General features: G+C 38.8%; 1 long non-coding RNA gene across 1 annotated transcript; it reads right to left on the bottom strand.

Annotated features, from left to right (window-relative positions):
* Positions 1-17,287, bottom strand: LOC116661479. Its single transcript, XR_004317343.1, has 3 exons — positions 17,149-17,287; positions 4,400-4,404; positions 1-10 (listed from the first exon to the last, which is right to left on the bottom strand). It is a non-coding gene; the product is annotated as an uncharacterized LOC116661479 (long non-coding RNA).
* Positions 17,288-18,305: the final 1,018 nt, after the last annotated feature.

The raw sequence follows: 18,305 nt of genomic DNA on the forward strand, positions 1-18,305 counted from the left end.
CAAACCACAGCTCTGTTTTCTTGGTTTGTTTTCAGGTTTCAGGTGGCTCAGGGAACAAAGAAGGCTCTCATTGACATCTATAATTTTCTAAGTCTTGCAAAGTCATCTCTGAAAATCTACAGAGAGGCGACATTTCTAGGCTGGAATGACTGGCTCTTTCCTCATAAATCTGCAAATAGACTTTCTGGCTGTACTGACCACCATTATTTGCTGGTGACCTATGTCCCATTAAGTGAATCATCATGTAGAAAGAATGTAATGTGGAAAAGATGAGTTTTGGGAATGCTTTTTAGACAATTTAGTCAAATTCATAACACATCATAGACTAAAATAAAAGCCACAGCCACCTAATTTGCTGTTTAGGGGTACATCTAGACTTCATGTGACAAATGTTTCTCTTGAGATTCATGGAAAGAAAAAAAGTAAAATAGAAAACTAATAAACAGTATGGACAGGATTAAAAAAAAAATACCCAACCACATGTTATGCCCATAGATCAGTTTTGACATTCACACAGAATGATCAGGCACCTTCTTGGGTGTTCCCCACTCTGACCGTCTTCCCCTGACCCTGCTGCCCAGGGGAAAAACTATTCTTGGAACATGTCACTCTTAAAAAAGTCAAAAACCACAAAGAACAAATTCTTCAATATTCCCCAATACAACCATTTCTTTAAAATTTAGTAATCAATTAAAATAAATGATATTAACTTTACAGATGTTTCCATAAAAAAAAAAAAGACTGGTTTACTTTTAATGTTAAAAAGTACATACATTTCTGTGATATCTTACATAATTATACAATACTTTAAAGATTGTGATTTTCATTTTTAATTCTATATATGCAAACACTGACACTTCCAAAGAACATCAGAATGATTTTACTCCTGAATGAAAAATATAGGATTAGAGATTCTCTAAAATGTACGTCTGGCACAGGTCTGAGGACCTGAGAGTTGGTCTGCATTTCTTTGAATGTAATGAACTATGATTTTTTTTTCCAACTATATATCCTCAACCACAGGACTTTATTGTACCTCAACTGAATATTATGGCTTAATAGTTTGATCTAAGTATTAAAAAAATTCTTTTGGCTAAAGGCCAAATTCAAAACTTTTTTGGGTACAATAACATATCTATTTCTAACTTCTAGCCTGCTTTTTCTCCCTTTGGACCTCATCCCTGACAGACATCTGTATTTTGTAACTTTTCCTACATTCTGGCTCTGAAGACAGGCTGAGTTTTGGCCCAATAATCCTTTTCTGTTTGAATTCATTAGTGTGAGAATCGCAGGACTAGAAAGGACTTTGGGGGGTCACTTAGACATCAACTTGCTCTGGACAAGACTAACTCCAAACCATGAAGACAAATGATGTTTAAAGACTTGGAGAAGAAATTTCAAGATTTCTCTCATCAGCATTGCAGGGCTTAGCACATCTCCCTATTAGACAATGCTTTATGATACAGTTTTCATTTTATAAAAATGTTATTTGGCAGACATCATGGCTTTCTATAAAATGAACTACCATAGAGCTTACATTTTTAGTCCATTAAAGGGATATTTAAGACTGAAATAAATTAGTTGCTGGGTTCCAATGGTCCATAATCGGAGCAGGGGAGGTGCCCAACTTGTTTGACACTGACATCATTTTATGACAGTAATACAAATGCTATAGCTGTTTTCATTTTTCATTCGGTTTTGTCTTTAGTTTTACTTTCTCTTATCTACCTCTACATATACATGAAAATTAATATTTTTAGGTTAATTTTCCCTAAAAACAACTCCTAAAACCAGCATAACTGGGTTCACTTACTAGCTATATGACCTTGGGCAAATTCTCTCTATTTGCAGTTTCTTTCCCTATTAAACTATAATGATGATATAGAATGCATAGAATTTTGGGAAGGGAAATGAAAGAATGTAAGATAAACTGCCAAGCAAAATTTCTGGCACATAGAAATTGCTCAATAAATGCAAGTTGCCTCTTCCCTCTTAGGGAAGAATGAGTCACTGAATTTACTCTCTGTGGTTTGGGGAAATAACTGACAAACTATGGTACATATCAATAGGTGCTAAAACCAATGTGCAAAAGGTTGGCAGGGAAGTTGATAATGATGGATAATGACCTGATCAATTTTAAAGTTGCTAAATATGAAATAAAGCAGATACCATGTGTCTCCCATTGTGATGCAACACGAAGAATATTGTGTCACTTGGGAAGCATTCTTTACAAAAAAAAAAGCAACTCAAATCTAATCAATCCTCCATAACAACTACTAGATTACAGAAAATATGGGAGAATAGAGGAAAATGTTAAACAACATTATAAGGATAAAGTGAGCCAAAATCCAGAGCGTAGGAAATTTTGTATGTCAAATGATCCAATTTCTTCATCAAATAAATGACATAGGAGAGAAAAAAAAGAGAGAGGGAACTGTTATAGATTAAAAGAGACTTAAGAACCATATCAATCAAATGTAATGTGTGGACCTCAGCAGGATCCTGATTCAAGCAAACCAACTCTAAAAAAATATTTCTGAGACAATAGGGAGAATTAAATGTAGACTATTATATGATATTAAGGAATTACTGTTGATTTTGTTGGCTGTGATAAAGATATTGAAGTTGTATTTTAAAATATTTACCTGCTGGCAATGCTTACTCAAGTATTTATGGGTGAAATGATGTGATGTCTGAGACTTCTTTTAAAATACTCCAGTTTTTACAACAACAGGATCAACAAAAAGTGCTGAGAAGAACAGGTGTAACAAGGACACTAGGGTACTGATCATTACTAACGACGTGTGAGAGACACAGAGTTTAGTACACTAGCCTCTTTACTTTCATATATGTACATTTTTCATGACAAAAACTTTTTTTCCAAGGGGAAATCATCAGATTTTTTTCCCTAACTAAAATTGATCGAATGTTAGAAGTCTGTGTTAGGAATACTATAATAAGCATATCAGTCAAGAAAACAATTAAAAATTGCTCAAAACTTCCTGCAAAATCAGTTAAAAAATCATTTTAGAAGGTAGAGCTCATATAAATAACTGTGATGAAGCCATGTATATATCTCAGAAAAGGCCAGATTTGTACTTGCTACTTTACATACATGTACCATGACGTAGCTAAAGAGAAAAAGGTCCTAGTCAATGTTTGGAAATGACTTTTACTCATGGAGGAAAAAAAAAAGAGATGTCACAATAGGGGATAAAAAGATGGGTACGATTAATTAAATCATTATTTACTTTTAAAGAATGGTTCAAAGTTGGCTTATATAGCATATATTTTTCTAAAGCTGAATACCTTTTAATCAACAAATAAGTAAAACCATGAATGTACATTATATATATTTCAAGATCACTGCAGTAAAATGAAGTTTGAGAGCTGTGTTAGAAAGCTGGTTGTGGTGAAAATGAGTCCTTTCAGAATCTTGTTTCAGTTTACATACAGCAAGACTCACACAAGTAAAGTACAACCACATCAGCCATCTCTTCACTAAAATGCCCTTTGATGAGAATTATTTCCTTGAGATAGTTAAAGGAGGCTGTCACCTGTATCCCACATTGGATAAGCACACATTCCAGTCCAATATATGACATGAGAACTGTTACCAAGAAAAAACACTTATCTGAAGTCAGCCAGAAAGAGAAAGAAAAATACCATGTGATATCACTCATATGTGGAATCTAAAAACAGAAAAAAGAAGACGCTAATGAATTTAGCCACAAACAGAAACAAGATTCATAGACATTGTAAACAAACTTATGGTTACTGGGGGGACAAAGGGTGGGAGGGGATAAATTTGGAGTTTGAGATCTGCAGATTCTAACTCCTATATATAAAATAAACAACAAGTTTCTACTGTACAGCACAGGGAACTATATTCAATACCATGTAGTAACTTAAAATGAAAACGAATATGAAAACAAATATATGTATGTATATGTATGACTGAAACACTATGCTGTGTCCCAGACATTGACACATTGTGAATTGAATATACTTTAATAAAAAAAAATTGGGAAAAGAAAAGGAAAAACACTTATTAAATTCCTTCTAATAGTAGCCTAAAACCATTATATTTTGTAGTTGCTTTGGCAGGATTCTGAGCATCTCTACTTGGTGATTCACTACTATGTGGCTGATAAAGCAGTGAAGAAATAACTGCCATTTGCAATTACTTATTTATGTAAGTCTAGGCTTTCAAAACACTGTGACACTAAGATAGAGAAAACTGTGTTGAAAACTGTCAACACAGTTTTCTCTGGGTTTCAATCAGTTTTATAAAATATGAGAGGATCTCTTCCAGTAACTAATAGTATTGGTAATGAGATAGACAGGAAACTCTCTTGTAATAGTAAGACCAATAAAAATGCATTATAGAACAGAATACAGAATCTGGATGGAAAACAAGAAGTGTTTTCAAACAACACGTCTGTGCTTGAGGGAGGCTGCTTGGACCCACCCATGGACACTGAAAGTTAAGAAACACTGATCACACGTAAAAGCGTGTTTCATGAAAGACATCTTTTGTAGGTTACTTAACTGCTCTGAGCCTTAGTTTCCTTAGTAAAATGTGAATAACAGTTTTTGTAGCTTGAGGATGAAGTAAGGTAGTTATCTAATACTCTTAGCACACTGGATGGCACTAAACAAGAAAGCAATAAACAAATGATAAATGAGAGGGGGAAAAAAGTCAAGAACTACCTCTTCCAATCCTGAAACCCTAGGATCATTTTCCAAGTTTGTTTTTTGTCCTCAGCATACTGCTATCTATCACGGTTTATTAGCTAGAATACAAAAGCAAATAGATAAACATGAAACCTTCATTCAGGCCCTGTTGTTGTCACCTTACAACTTAAAAGAAATTGACATCTTTAGTGGAGAGTATAGCTCAGTGGTAAAGCGTGTGCTTAGCGTGCATGAGGTCCTGGGTTCAATCCCCAGTACCTCCAATAAAAAAATTAAATAAACACACCTAATTATCTCCCCCTTGCCCCCTAATTTTACATCTTGCGTCTTAATTTCTTCCATCTCTGAGGAATGAAACTTATCACTCAACTCTGCTTCTAAGCCCTCCTGCCAGTAACTTCCTCCACAGAATCAACTATAAACTAAATTAATAACTTCTTTTCTAATCCTAACTTCTCTCCATCCCTCAGATCATTCCACAAATCATTACTGAGCAACTACTATGTGCCAGTCTCTAAGTGACAAGGAAACACTGATGAATAAGGCACAGGGCCTTACTCTCACGGAACTTACAGTCTAGTGAGGGTGTCACAGAGTTAAGCCCAATGTGACACAAGCACAGAGTCCAAGACGGAGATGGGCTATTGCAGGGCAATGGCTGCCATGGTGCCCTGGTGACTAAAGCTTCTCTCCAAGTCAACAGTGGTCTCAGAGTTGTCAGATTGACAGCCTTTTCTCCAGTCCACAACGTACCGTGTTTGTAGTCATACTGCCGAGTTCTCCAAGCTTCCGAAAGTTTTCACTCTGCCTGGATTTGCTGACCCTGCTGTCTCCTCGGTCTTCCTCTCTGACCACTTCTTTGTTGATTCCTGTATGAGTTTCCCAGGGCTTCTATACCAAATTACCACTAACTTGGAGGCTTATAACAACAGAAATTTGTTCTCTCACAGTTCTGGAAGCTCAAAGTCCAAAACCAAGGTGTCAGCAGGGCCCTGCTCCTCTGAGGGTCCTAGGGAGGAAGACCCTTCCCCCTGCTCTCCCCAGCTTCTGCTGGCTCTTGGGAATCCCTGGCTTTCCTCGGCATGTAGTTCTCTATCATTCCCATCTCAGTTTCTGCCTTTACAAGGCCTTTTCCCCTATCTGTGTTTGTCTCTATTAAAATTGCCCTCTTTCTATAAGAATACTAGTCACTGGATTATGGCCCAGCCTAATCTAGTGTGACCTCATTGTAACTTAATTATAGTTACAAAGACCCTACTTCCAGACAAAGTCCTATTCTGGGGTTCCAGGTAGAAATGAATTTTGGGGGGACACTATTCAACCCACTTCAATTCCTAATCAACTATTTATTTACTGGAGGGGGTGAGATTTCTCATTATTCTATTCTCAGTTCTCTTGCCCTTGAACTCTTCATTCTCTCTAAGTGTGACATCTCTCCATTTCACCTTTATGGCTTCAATGTTTAATTCTGTGAGGATGACTTGCAAAACATTGCTTAAATAGCCTGACCCTTTTCTGAGCTGTCAGCACATGTTTCCAAACTTGTGGTAGGCATTTCATCATGATAATTCCTCTAAAACCTTAAATGGTAAGCGTTCAATGCAGAACTTAGTATCCCTTCCACAAATCGGACAACCCCACTTTTCCCGACGTTTCCAGTCCCCATTAATGATGCTCAATCCATCCAGTCACCCAGGCTCTAGACCCACAGGATCATTTAATTTTCCTCTCCTATTATCGTATGCATCTAGGTATTAAAATCTATTTATTCTGCCTCCAGATGTCTCTTACATTCATTTCCTCCTTCCTGTTCCAAACTGTGCTCTAAATAGGTCTCTACACAGCTGACCTGTATAGGTACACCACGGAGATATTGCGGGTTCGGGTCCAGACCACCACAGCAAAGTGAATATCCCAATAAAGTAAGTCACACGAATGTTTTTGTTTCCCAGTGTACGTAGAAGTTATCTTCACACTATACTGTAGTCTAATAAGTGTGCTAGCATTATGTCTTAAAAAGCACATACATTCCCTCATTTAAAGAATACTTTATTGCTAAAAATTGCTAGCCATCATCTGAGCCTTTCATGAGTTATCTTTCTGCAGTGATATCAAAGATCACAGATCGCCATAACAAATATAAAAGTAATGAAAAAGTTTGAAATATTGCAAGAATTACCAAAACATGACCCAGAGATACAAACTGAGCAAACGTCATTAGAAAAATGGCGCCAAGAGACTTGCCCAAAGAAGGATTGCAATAAATCTCCATTATGTAAAAATCACAGATCTGTCAAGCGCAAAAACATGAAGCACATTCAAAAGGAGGTCTGTGCTTGGAGCAGCCTCTAATTCACCCTTCCCTCTGTAATCGGCCCAGGCTGTTGCTCAGCCTGATAACCGTAACGACGACCCTCATAGAACAAAGCGCTTATGGAATAAGCCCAAACGGCTCAGACAGCATTTAAGATCCTCCACTGTCTGGGGTGTAAGTCTACTTTGCAAGCTCATCAACCACTGTATGAACTCCTTCTCTACTTCCATTAACACTTCTGGTATCACACTGGGTGCTAGTTGCCTATGGGTTTGTTTCACGAAGCTTGGATTGTAAGCTCTTAGAGATAATGCTTGTACGAACACCATGTAAATGTTATTGAGCATCATCAGCACCTTTTGGTCCTTCCCCTCAAGTTTGCAGGACAGAAGAGAGGCTACGTTAAGTGGCTAAGGACGCAAAAAGCGCTAATACCAAAATGTCCAACAACTGATGAAGGGTAAGTAAATAAAATGTGGTAAATCCATACAATGTATGAATTTGGTAATAAAAAGGAATGAATTTGGTAACAAAAAGGAAATACTGATGTATGATTCGACATGGGTGGTCTATGAAAACATTACGTTAAATGACAAAAGCCCGTCACAAAAAGTCACAACTTATATAATTCCATTCATACGAAGTGTCCAGAATAGGTTAATATATAGAGACAGAAAGTAAATTAGTGGTTGCTAAGGTCTGGGGACGGGGGGACTGGAGATTGATAGCTGAAAGCTACTAGGTTTCTTTTAGAGATGATGAAAATGTTCTAAAATTGATTGTGGTAATAATTGTATAACTCTGTGAATATACTAGGAACCACTGAACTGTACTCTTTAAATGGGTGAATTGCATGGTATGTGAATCGTATCTCAAAAGAGCTGCTAAAAAAAGTGCTAACAGTGTAACAGAATCAAGATTCTTACCTTTGATGTAGCATTTGACGATGATGGCACAAACAAGTAAGGTTCTCAAGTTTGATATTTCTTTTCCTAACTAGAAGTTGAATAAGGAAATGGGAAAGCCATGCATGTTTGAAAATATATGACAAAAATTTGAATTTTTCAGACTGATGGCTTTAGGAAAAGGATGGGTAAAAGGATAAAGAGCTTTTAGTTTGTAACCAAAACTCAGTTTTTCTCCAATATTTAAAATTCAGGGCTGAGCAAGAGACAAACTGGCACCTAGAGATGGTAAGATTTTAGAGGAAAGTCATAATTGCTAACATTTATAACACATTAACTATGTGCTAGACAATGTCTTAAGTGCTTTTAAATTTAGCGATCATTTATTTCTTCCAACAACCCAAATTGTTGTGCCTAATTTACAGATGAGGAAGCTGAAGTACAGAGAAGTATCTTGCCCAAGGTCACCCAGTGGGGCTTGGATCTGGACCCAGAAACTTGAGTTCCAGAATCTTTGTTCTTAACAACTATGCTATGTTGCCTCTCTATACTTCACTTTTCTTTCTGTTTGTTACTATCTCAACAATGTAGCTTTCAAGAAACAATTTATAGTTTCTGAATAATAGTTTTTACTGTAATTCTCATAGAGGGAAATATTTCTATTTGGGGGAGAATAATTCCTAAAAAGATGATCATAGACCATCAGTTGATATTTACCATTTTTCTTTTTTTTTTTTGTTATACCTCTAACATTTTTAATGCTGAGCGATAAACATCAAACACACTGACTGCTAAGTATAGTTCATTTCTAGAAAAAAAATGCTCCCCCCACGGCCTTTTTTAATGCAAGAGTATTTCATGGGAAAATAGAAATAGACTAATAAAATTTCTCCCACCAAAAAAAGTGACAGGTCAAAAATTACTTCAGTATTCTCCCAGTTTGCAAATGTTTTTCATTTTCTTTAAAAGCACGTCTTATTGACAGATTCCTTCTCCACCTCTTTCTTACTTATTCAAAGCGTAAGGAATGCCAGCATTTTAAACTATTTATCTATTTTTATGTCAAAAATCTCATTTGCTTTCTAAGTTTTCTCTATAAATTCTGTTCAGCAGACCATTCACTAATAAACTAGAAAGTGAGTTCTCTTACTGCATCATAGACTAAACAGTGAATTTCACAAGCAGGCCAGAAGCAGACGCAGTCACAGAGCTGGCTAGTGCAGTGGCGACTGTGGACCCAGATTCTCAGGAGTTACAGTTGTGATGCCAGCATGGACTTCTGGTTGCCTCCCCAAACCTCTCCTTCACTTCTTCCTCAGCAAATGAGTCCCAATTTCCCCTTTAACTAGGAGTAGCCACATGCTATAATTCTAGACCCTGAGATATTGGCAGCACAGTGTGCAGGGTGTGGGTCCAAGAAACATCCTTAAAGGGAGGAGGCATGCTCTTTTTTCGTTCCTTCCTCTTCCTATGGTTGGACTGGGGACCAGATGTTTGAAGCCTGTACAGCCATCCTGGACCATGAAGGAAAGGCCAGTGGGGGGGACGGCAGAGCAACAGGAAGCAAGAAGACACCTGGGCCTGCATGACTTCGTAGAAACACTTACAGTCATAGATCACCTGTTTTCAGACTGTTCTCATGTACGATAGGAAAAGAAGCTTGCTTTGCTTAAACTACCATTATTCTGTATTTTCTGTCTCTCATATCTGAACCTAATCCTAACTGACATGGAGCTCTGGCAGTATTTCTTTTTGGGAGCCTTCACCAAAGATTCATACACAGTTTACAGGAATCTATATACTTTTTGTATCTGTATGTTAAATCTTATGTGCAAACATGCCCTTTTCAAGGAGAAGAGGCCCATGGCAATTCATTTAACTTTTCAGATCCCCAGCTTTCTTATCTGTAGTGAGGGGAGAAGACCACTCACCTCTGCAGCTGACTTCAGGAGTAGATGTAATCTGCACAGCGTGCGTAGCACAGTGAATACTGCCCAGCATGAGAGGCACTCCTCGTGTTTTCAAAATTTTGTGAACAGTCTTACCATACTTCTCATTGAGCTTAAATCTAGCCATCATCTATGACTTCTCTTATCCCTCTCATTAAATTATCACATTCATTGTCAAGAACATAGATTATCTGTCTGCAGTGTCTCCCACATTCATATCTTTTTCTCCATATCAGCTGCTACCTCTCCCCACTCCTGCCCCCAAGTTACAGACCCCTGACAGGTCTTCTCATTTTTGGTCTTTTTGTATTCCATTCCACTCTCTGTCAGACTACTAGACTCATTTTTGTAAAGTCCTGGACTGACAATGGTTCTCCAATGCCATCAAATGAAGTATAAACTCCATACTCTAAAAGTGGTCAGAGGAGCACAACATAGAAGAAAACCTTACAGATTCATACAAACCTAGATATGAGTGTCAGTTTTACCTCCTTATTTGCTTTGTGATCTTGGGAAGATTATATAACTTCTCAGAACCTAAGTAATTTTAGTTCCAGAGTAGAGATAATAGTACAAAGTACACAGGGTTACAGACAGGATAGAAGAGACATGCCATATAAAAGGACATGTTTCGTGCCTGGTACATAAACTAGGTGCTCAATAAATGCGTCACCTTCTTCTACCCTCCATGGAATGAATGGTCATAGACTAAAAACCCATCACTCATCACTCATCCACTCATCCCTTACTTGTATAATCCGTGCTGGTCAAAGCAGCTTATTTGTCACCTTCCAGGTGGAAGTTCTGTCTTCTCTTATCAATTCTGAAATTTTGCGCCAACTGATTTTTTTCTTAATATGTCCTTTCTCCCTTTTTTATCTGCTGAAATCCTATTTAGCTTTCAAGGATCCTCTCAGTTGTCACCTCCTCCATGAAGCCTTCTCCTGATCTGCCAGCCAGGTGTAAACTCTCCTTGTCTAAAAGGCACATTCTCTGTGTCTCCTGTAGCTCTTCACAGTTCTGTCTCACCTTATTTTGTGTACTTATCTCTCCTAAAAGTCTGTTTGTGCCTTGAGAGCAGGACTAGAGCCCTCTTCTCCTTTGTATCTCCTAAGGCCCTAGTTCAAACCCCTTTATCTGTGTTTTCTGAATTAACCTCAAAATTCTCAGGCGGAACTCTTTTCAATATATTCCTAGATCCTTTTTTTTTAATACTTTTACAACACTACGGAGACAGAATGATTAAAAGCGTATCCAGGGAATACTCTATTTTAGGTTCCCCTTCACTGTCCAAAAAAGGAAGCAATGGCTTCTGGATGCAAAATACTTAGTAGTCAATCCAGCACTGTTCCCCATCATTCAAAACCATTTATTATTGTAGTCCACTGGGTACACAGGACTTTTTCCTTTCCTTTATTTCCTAAGAGTCTGGCTCTGCCTCTGACTGCCTCAAAGCCCCCAAGGCTTCTTTTTCTTTTCTGCATTTCAACAACAATGAATTGCATATATGACTTTGAGCACCCCTCCTAAAGATGTTGGATAGGAGCAAAGCCTTCTGGGACACATTAGTACAGCTGCCAGTGGGCAGGAGGTGCTTATAAAATAAAAAGGCTCAGGATTCTGGGAACATATATGCAGCTATAAGTGAACTGCCCAACACAGATAAAAAGAAACACCCAAGAACACTTCCTTTTATTCTTTTTAAGTTGTGCATGGAAGATGCAAATCATATTGGATTGCAAGTAACTCTCAGAAGGATTCTTCTTCTGTAGTGTCACCATGTGCTAATATCATAAACTTTGCCTATCAGGTCCACGTGCTTTAGAATCACAGGAAGCTTGTAAAGTCAAGTTTGAAGCAGCGAAAGTCTAGTTTTTAATTTATTGGGTAATGTTGAGTATTACTGTCTGACTCTGAACATTTTTGCATATAATTATGAAAAAAGAGTAAAATTCCCACAACTATGAGGTTTAATGAAGCTTTAGTTCAGTCTGTAGATAAGCATGTAAGATAAAATGTTATTAGAAAACCAAACACAATTAAATCACCACTCAGCTACAGACATTAAGCATCACACTGTAAACTCAATTTCAAAAGTCAAAAATTATTTTATATGTAAAGCTCTCATACGTCATTAGAACTAAGACAGTGCTTAGAGTCTGTGAAGTTGATATGTGTTATATAATCGAATTCAGAAGATACTTGGGGACAAGAAAATAGCTCTTATGTGTCTGTAAGACATAGTAGCTTGCCTAATCTATATTTTAGGGAGATGTGGGGGATGGAGATGGAATGAGAAGATTTAAAAAGCGATAGGAAGCTCTTCTCTAGACGCAGACAGCCCGTGATGCGCAGACAGAAGCAGCTTTGCCAGACATTTGCAAAGGGAAGAACTGGAAAAACCACAGCAAAAAGGAATAAATTTCTTCAGTGGGGCAGTCTTTTAAGAGACCCTCTTGCCAGTGGTGACTCTTCTCCAAAACCACAGACAATATATAAAAGGCTTCCTTCTTGGAAGAGCAGAATACACTGTGATGATCTTCAGAGTCGATCAGACTGGACAGAAGCAGCCTACAGCATGAGACAGGTACTGACCATGAGTTTGGCCAGGCCAGAATGGTGGCAAAGAGGAGCAGTAAAAGAGATAACGATATAGGATGAATCCCTTTGGGGGTATCTGAAAAGTCCACAATGACCCCTAATTCACAGCCATCTTGGTTACCGTGACGCCACCCCCACGCCTCAGCTGAATGGGCCAAAAGCTCCTGACACCAAATTAGGTCAATCTGGAATGCAGAACTGGACCAGAGGCTGGGCTTGTACATTCGACTCTGGGAGCTCTAGGAGTTGTGTGGGGACTACCAGGTGGCCTGAGAAGCAGGGGAAAAAAGAATCTACTCTGTTGAAAAGGAAGAAAACAGCAAAAATGGGCAAAGAAGCAGAGAAAAGTGACGGTGGGCAAATACTCCCCTGGACTCCTGTCTTCTCCTCCTGGCCTTGTCTTTCTACAGGGCCAGCTGCATTTTGCCCTTGGCCTCTAGGACTCCCCACTATTATCTTTCTAAAAAAAAGTTTTTTTTGGGGGGAGAGTGTTTAGGTTTATTTATTTGTTTTATTATTATTATTTATTTAATGGAGGTACTAGAGATTGAACCCAGGACCTCATGCATGCTAAGCATGTGCTCCACCACTGAGCTATACCCCTCCCACCTCCACTGTATCTTGATACTAGATCCCTCCTCTGTTTTTCACTAGGCTAGCTCCAGCAGGGTTTCTGCTGCCTGCAACCTGGAGGGCTGTGGCTGATGTACCACCTCGGAGGCCGCTGACTGCGGGGCTGCAGGAAGGCGGCGTCTCTTCCAGCAGCCATTCCCAGTCGGTGAAAGCATTCCACTAATCACATGCAGAGCCATCATTCTCAATGATTAATTATGACCTTAACAGGCTATAAACACAAACAGTGTATTTCTCAGAAAACAGGGCTTTCTGGGTCTACACAGCAGGATCCAGGTTCTTTGATCAGCAGATATTACAATAATGAGGATGATGATATGACGACAATGACAGCAGTTACCAAGGGCTGTAATAATAACTTACTGAGCCTCTGACAGCGTAAGGCACTATGCCAGGTGCTTTATGTGCATTATCTTTACTCCTCACAACTCTTCAAGGTAGCGGGAGTAGCATTTTGTTTGGAAAGGTTTGTGACATGCTGCACAATAGAGACATCATGTGGGAGAGGCCCGCGTGCTTAATTCTTGTGACAACTCTGAAAGGTAAATAACATTAACTCTGGTGTTCAGTTGAGGATATTAAGGATATTAAGAGATCAGTAGTTTGCCTAAGATCACTGAGTTAGTAAAATACAAAGGGGAGGGGAACAGGAGTCAGCAGTTGAGACTTTAACGTCTGGGTTATCTACACTATGCTGTGTTGATAAAGGGCTTTCTTTTCCTAAGTTCCTTGCTGTTCAGGATTGGTAGTTCAGTATTTCAGCTGTGCCTTTGGTACAGACCTAGAGATAATCGCATACAGCAGGAGAATGATTCTGACAATAGAGAGGTTTAATGCTGAATGCTTGAATTCTGAAATCAAGGAGGGGGAAGGGGATAGCTCAAGTGGTAGAGTGCACGCTCAGCACACAAGGGGTCCTGGATTCAATCCCCAGTACCTCATCTCAGCGGAAATCAATGAAGAAGCCCCATTACCTGCCCCTCAAAATACAAACAATTCATACTGAAATCAAGGAAACTCTTCTGCCCCAAACAGCCACAGAAACCTGCCTGCTAGACTGAGAGCTTCTTATGAGCAGACAGTGTCTTACCTGACCTGGGATCCCCGGGAGTACGCCCAGGGTCTGGTGCTGCAAGTGCTCAAGGAGCAAGCTGCCATGCTGGTCCCACCTGTGACTTATGCAATGTATTTTCTGTTCTCAACAGAAGCTCCTAGGAAACAGACCATTTGTGTGGTTCTAAGATTGCAGTCCAGAGAGTTATTTCTACAGATGAGGCTCACCCCCACCCCTGGGACAAATTCTGCTCCTAGTTATGGGAACAGAATGGGGATCACGGGCGCAGGAGCAGAGCAACTTTCTGCCAGTCCTGCTCTGTTCTTTCAATTGTGGTGTCAATCGTGGTGTCTCTCCTTACCATGGGGATCAGGCTTTCCCTCTCGGTTTACAGCAGGTACAACCCTGTCTTGCTCCTTACGCCAGCATCCCTGTCTTTGAACTCTGCCACATATCAGTTCCTATCTCTCCAACAAGATATAAAATATAGCAGAAAGTCTCTGATTCCAAGTCTTTGCTTGTTGAAACTTCCAGGCTTTCTTCATGCAGAGATGGCTTATGTGCCAAGTCTGCTGTGTAGGCCCCTTTGACCGTCCCTGATCTCCTAGACTACCCCGGCCGGTCTATGGACTCATTAGACCCCGGGTCCCTCTGGTCTAGCCTGTGCTTCTGCTTGTCGAAAAGACTTTGGATGAGAGACATATTAATAGTATTGGTAGTACTCATACTGACATAGCGTTTACTATGTGCCAGGCATTGTTCCACATGTCTCACAAATGTTAATTCCTATAATCATGACATTAGTAATAGTTTCATTTTATTGATGAAAGAAAAGCAAAACAGAAAACCTGAGGCTGAGAGATTTAAGTTACTTGTTTAAGGTGACACAGTTTGCAAATGCAGAGCCAGAACCTGAACCCAGGCACTCTGGCTATAGCTCATTCTCTTAACCACTAAGCTCTCCTGCCTCTCCAATGGCAGTGAAAAGATGAAGGACATGTCACCTAGAGAGTGTACTTACTACCTTAAATGCTCTGTTTAATACAACTGGCATGACACTACCACCAACAGTTATCAGGCTTATGTTAATTAACATTTAGCTATAAATCTGAACTCCAAAACCAGTTATAAAGAAGCTCTTACACGATGCTGAAACTTTGATATATGAGTATTTTCACTTTGATCAAAAATACTACAGATGTTCTGCATTTAGGCAAGTCTAACAAGACAGTAGGATTCAAAGACAATGTGATTTTACTTAGCAAATATAATCCAAGAATACTGGTGGAGAAGACAATCATGAGTATGACCTTGACAGAAGGGGAAGCAAATTTGAGGAATTAAGAATCAAAGTAGAGTTGCTAAGAAGGTAGATCTTAAAAGCTCTCATCACAAGAAAAAAAAAAAATCAAAGGCGAGACTGTTGACATCTTGGCAAACTGGATAGTTCTGCACACTCTAGTTCACTTGACAAAATGATGACACATTTCATTGTTATCAATTCAGAAGTTGTATATCTGACTATATTAAAGCAGGAATTTAAACAAGAATTAAATAAGTATATAATATGTTAATATGTACTGTAGATTTCTCTGATTTGTATTATTACTCTGACTTGTTAAGTATATTGCAGTCATTTAAAAAATTGGTTAATACCTCTATGTAGCAGGGGCTGAAGATAAGTGATCAAGACATACAGGAAGCTTATTTTCTAATGATAGAGAAAGACCATAATCAAATAAATAAATAAATGCATAGGCTCATTCTGAACAGAAATAAGAGCTATGGAGAAAGTAAAACAAGGTAACGTAATACAGAATAAAAAGCGGTGGTGAGCTAGCCAGGCTGTGACATTTGAGCTGGTACCTGACTGACAAAGAGCGAGAGAGGTGACTGCCAAGTGGTATGCTCAAGGAGAAAAAGGAGACCAGTAGGGCTGGAGCAGTGTGAGAAACGGGGAGACTGACATGAGATCAAGCTAGAGAGGTGGGCAGGGCACAGATCATAGGTCCTTGCAGGTCCCAGTAAAATACCGCACTCTGTTCTAAGTATTAGAGGAATCCACCATCAGGTTTCAAGTGAGGAATGTAACCTAATCTACATTTTTAAAAGATCTCTCTAGCTGCTGTTTGGAAAATGTATTACAAGGAGTCAAGGATGGAATCACAGAGACCAATGAGGAAGCTCCTGTAGTGAGAACAGAAGATGGTAGCCTGGACTCAAGCTGTACCAGCAGAAACAGAAAGAAGGTGAAATAGGGACATATTTGGAGGCAGAGCTGACAGGACCTGTTGATGAATGAGATGTGGGGAGTTGGGGAAAGAGAGCAATCAGGAATGACTTTGAGTGGATGCCTGTCTGATCTAGTAATCGGTAGAAGACTAAGAGAAAAACAAAATTTAGGAGAAATCCAGATCTATGAATGTTAACCAGTAGAATAAGAATTTAGTGATATCTACATGCAGGGAACTGACAAGCAACAAACTTTCACAAAATCATATGGAATCTCATCGCTGTTAGATGGTTTTCCTATCAGCCTCAGGGCCCAAGGACTTCTTCAGTTCTGGAAATGAAATGAAAATTGAGTCATCCATTCTGACCTTATGGGGATGTATCTTATTTCACAGAGAAGTTCTAAAAAAGCTGAAGAGTGGGAGCACATGGTAGGTACTTGGAAGACGTGTGGTGAACTGAGTGACACCTGTTTGTCCCATTACAGTTAGGGACCATGTAAGCTGCTTGTAACAGGACCAAGGGCAAATTTAAGGTCTCTCAAAATTGCTGTGTACTGTGAATCTGAGTAACATTCCCTTATTTTAAAAAATTTCTAGCGTGTGTGTGTGTGTCTGTGTATGTATGTGTTTGCATACACGTGTGTGTATTCTCTCTGATACTATGGATGGAGAAAACAGATACGCTCCCAAAAGTTTTCCTACTATCAAATCAGCACTTTCCCACCAAGTTGTTATTTAAAAATGAATAGTCCCTACATACCTGGAGCATATTGCCAAGGTCTGCTGTGCTAATATCCGGATCCTCTGTGGTGTTGAAGGGCACAGGGGTTATCCGCACAAGGGTGAGCACCCGCGGCTCCGGGTATCTCCATAACATCATGCCAGGGCTGTCTTCAGTTTCATTGTAAAACAAGGCTTCGTAGACACCAGGCATTTTCAAAGGTTCTGTTAAATGAAAAAATAGTTAATTGCATGCTTTTGAAGGGGGACACATTGGTTTATTATAGCACGAAAAAAATTACAAGAATAAAAAGAAAAGAAGCTGGTTGATCACTTTTATATGGTTTGAGACAGGAACAAATCAGGAGTTTCCCCTTAAGAGAGACTGAATGACAACATACTGCTTTTGTCCTGCAGGTATTCACTTACTTTTCAAGTGATCTTGATGTGCTATCATTTAGCGAGTGTGCAGCTAAAAACAAACACACACACACACTCATACTGAAGCTAGAGCTACTTGCCAGCATCTCGTATGTACTGAAATAGACCAGTCCGCAGATCATCTGAACTTTGTTCACTTTTAAACATCTGATTCTTTTCCAGAGGCGACGGCGTCTGTGGCATTGCTTCAGAAACTTGCACTTCAAAATTTCCCTCCTTGTTAGGGTATCCTTTGAGTAATTAATGTAGAAGAATTAGGCAATTCAAATGTTCTTGACCCCAGAAAATCTTTAAAATCATATAAAAAGAATTCAGTAGCTTTAAATACAAATATTTCATGGGGATAATTAGGTACAATCATATTTGAATCAAAGATTGTAATTATGTTTAATTTAATTACTGACAACAACTAAATTATAATTTTTAAGTAATTGGCCTATTAGATGAAATTCTATTATTTGAGTAAATACATAAAAACAAGAAAATCAATTACATCATATATTGTGTGAATAACAATCAATTTTAAATGCTGAATTAGTGACGAAATTATGTTGACATGAAGTAATATTCGTGAATTAACTTAGCTAGGAGAGAAAAGAACACCAATCATAGTGTGAGAGAAGGCACTGAAGATCCTCTTGGGTGAAAATGTTAATAAAATAACAACCTCGTGGAATAGCTTCCTACACGTTGCCATGAGGTTAAATGAACACATCTTGATTATAGGATTCTTTTCTTCTTTTTTTAAATAGTAAT

Source organism: Camelus ferus, chromosome 35 (assembly GCF_009834535.1).
Source record: "Camelus ferus isolate YT-003-E chromosome 35, BCGSAC_Cfer_1.0, whole genome shotgun sequence".
Lineage (NCBI taxonomy): Eukaryota > Metazoa > Chordata > Mammalia > Artiodactyla > Camelidae > Camelus > Camelus ferus.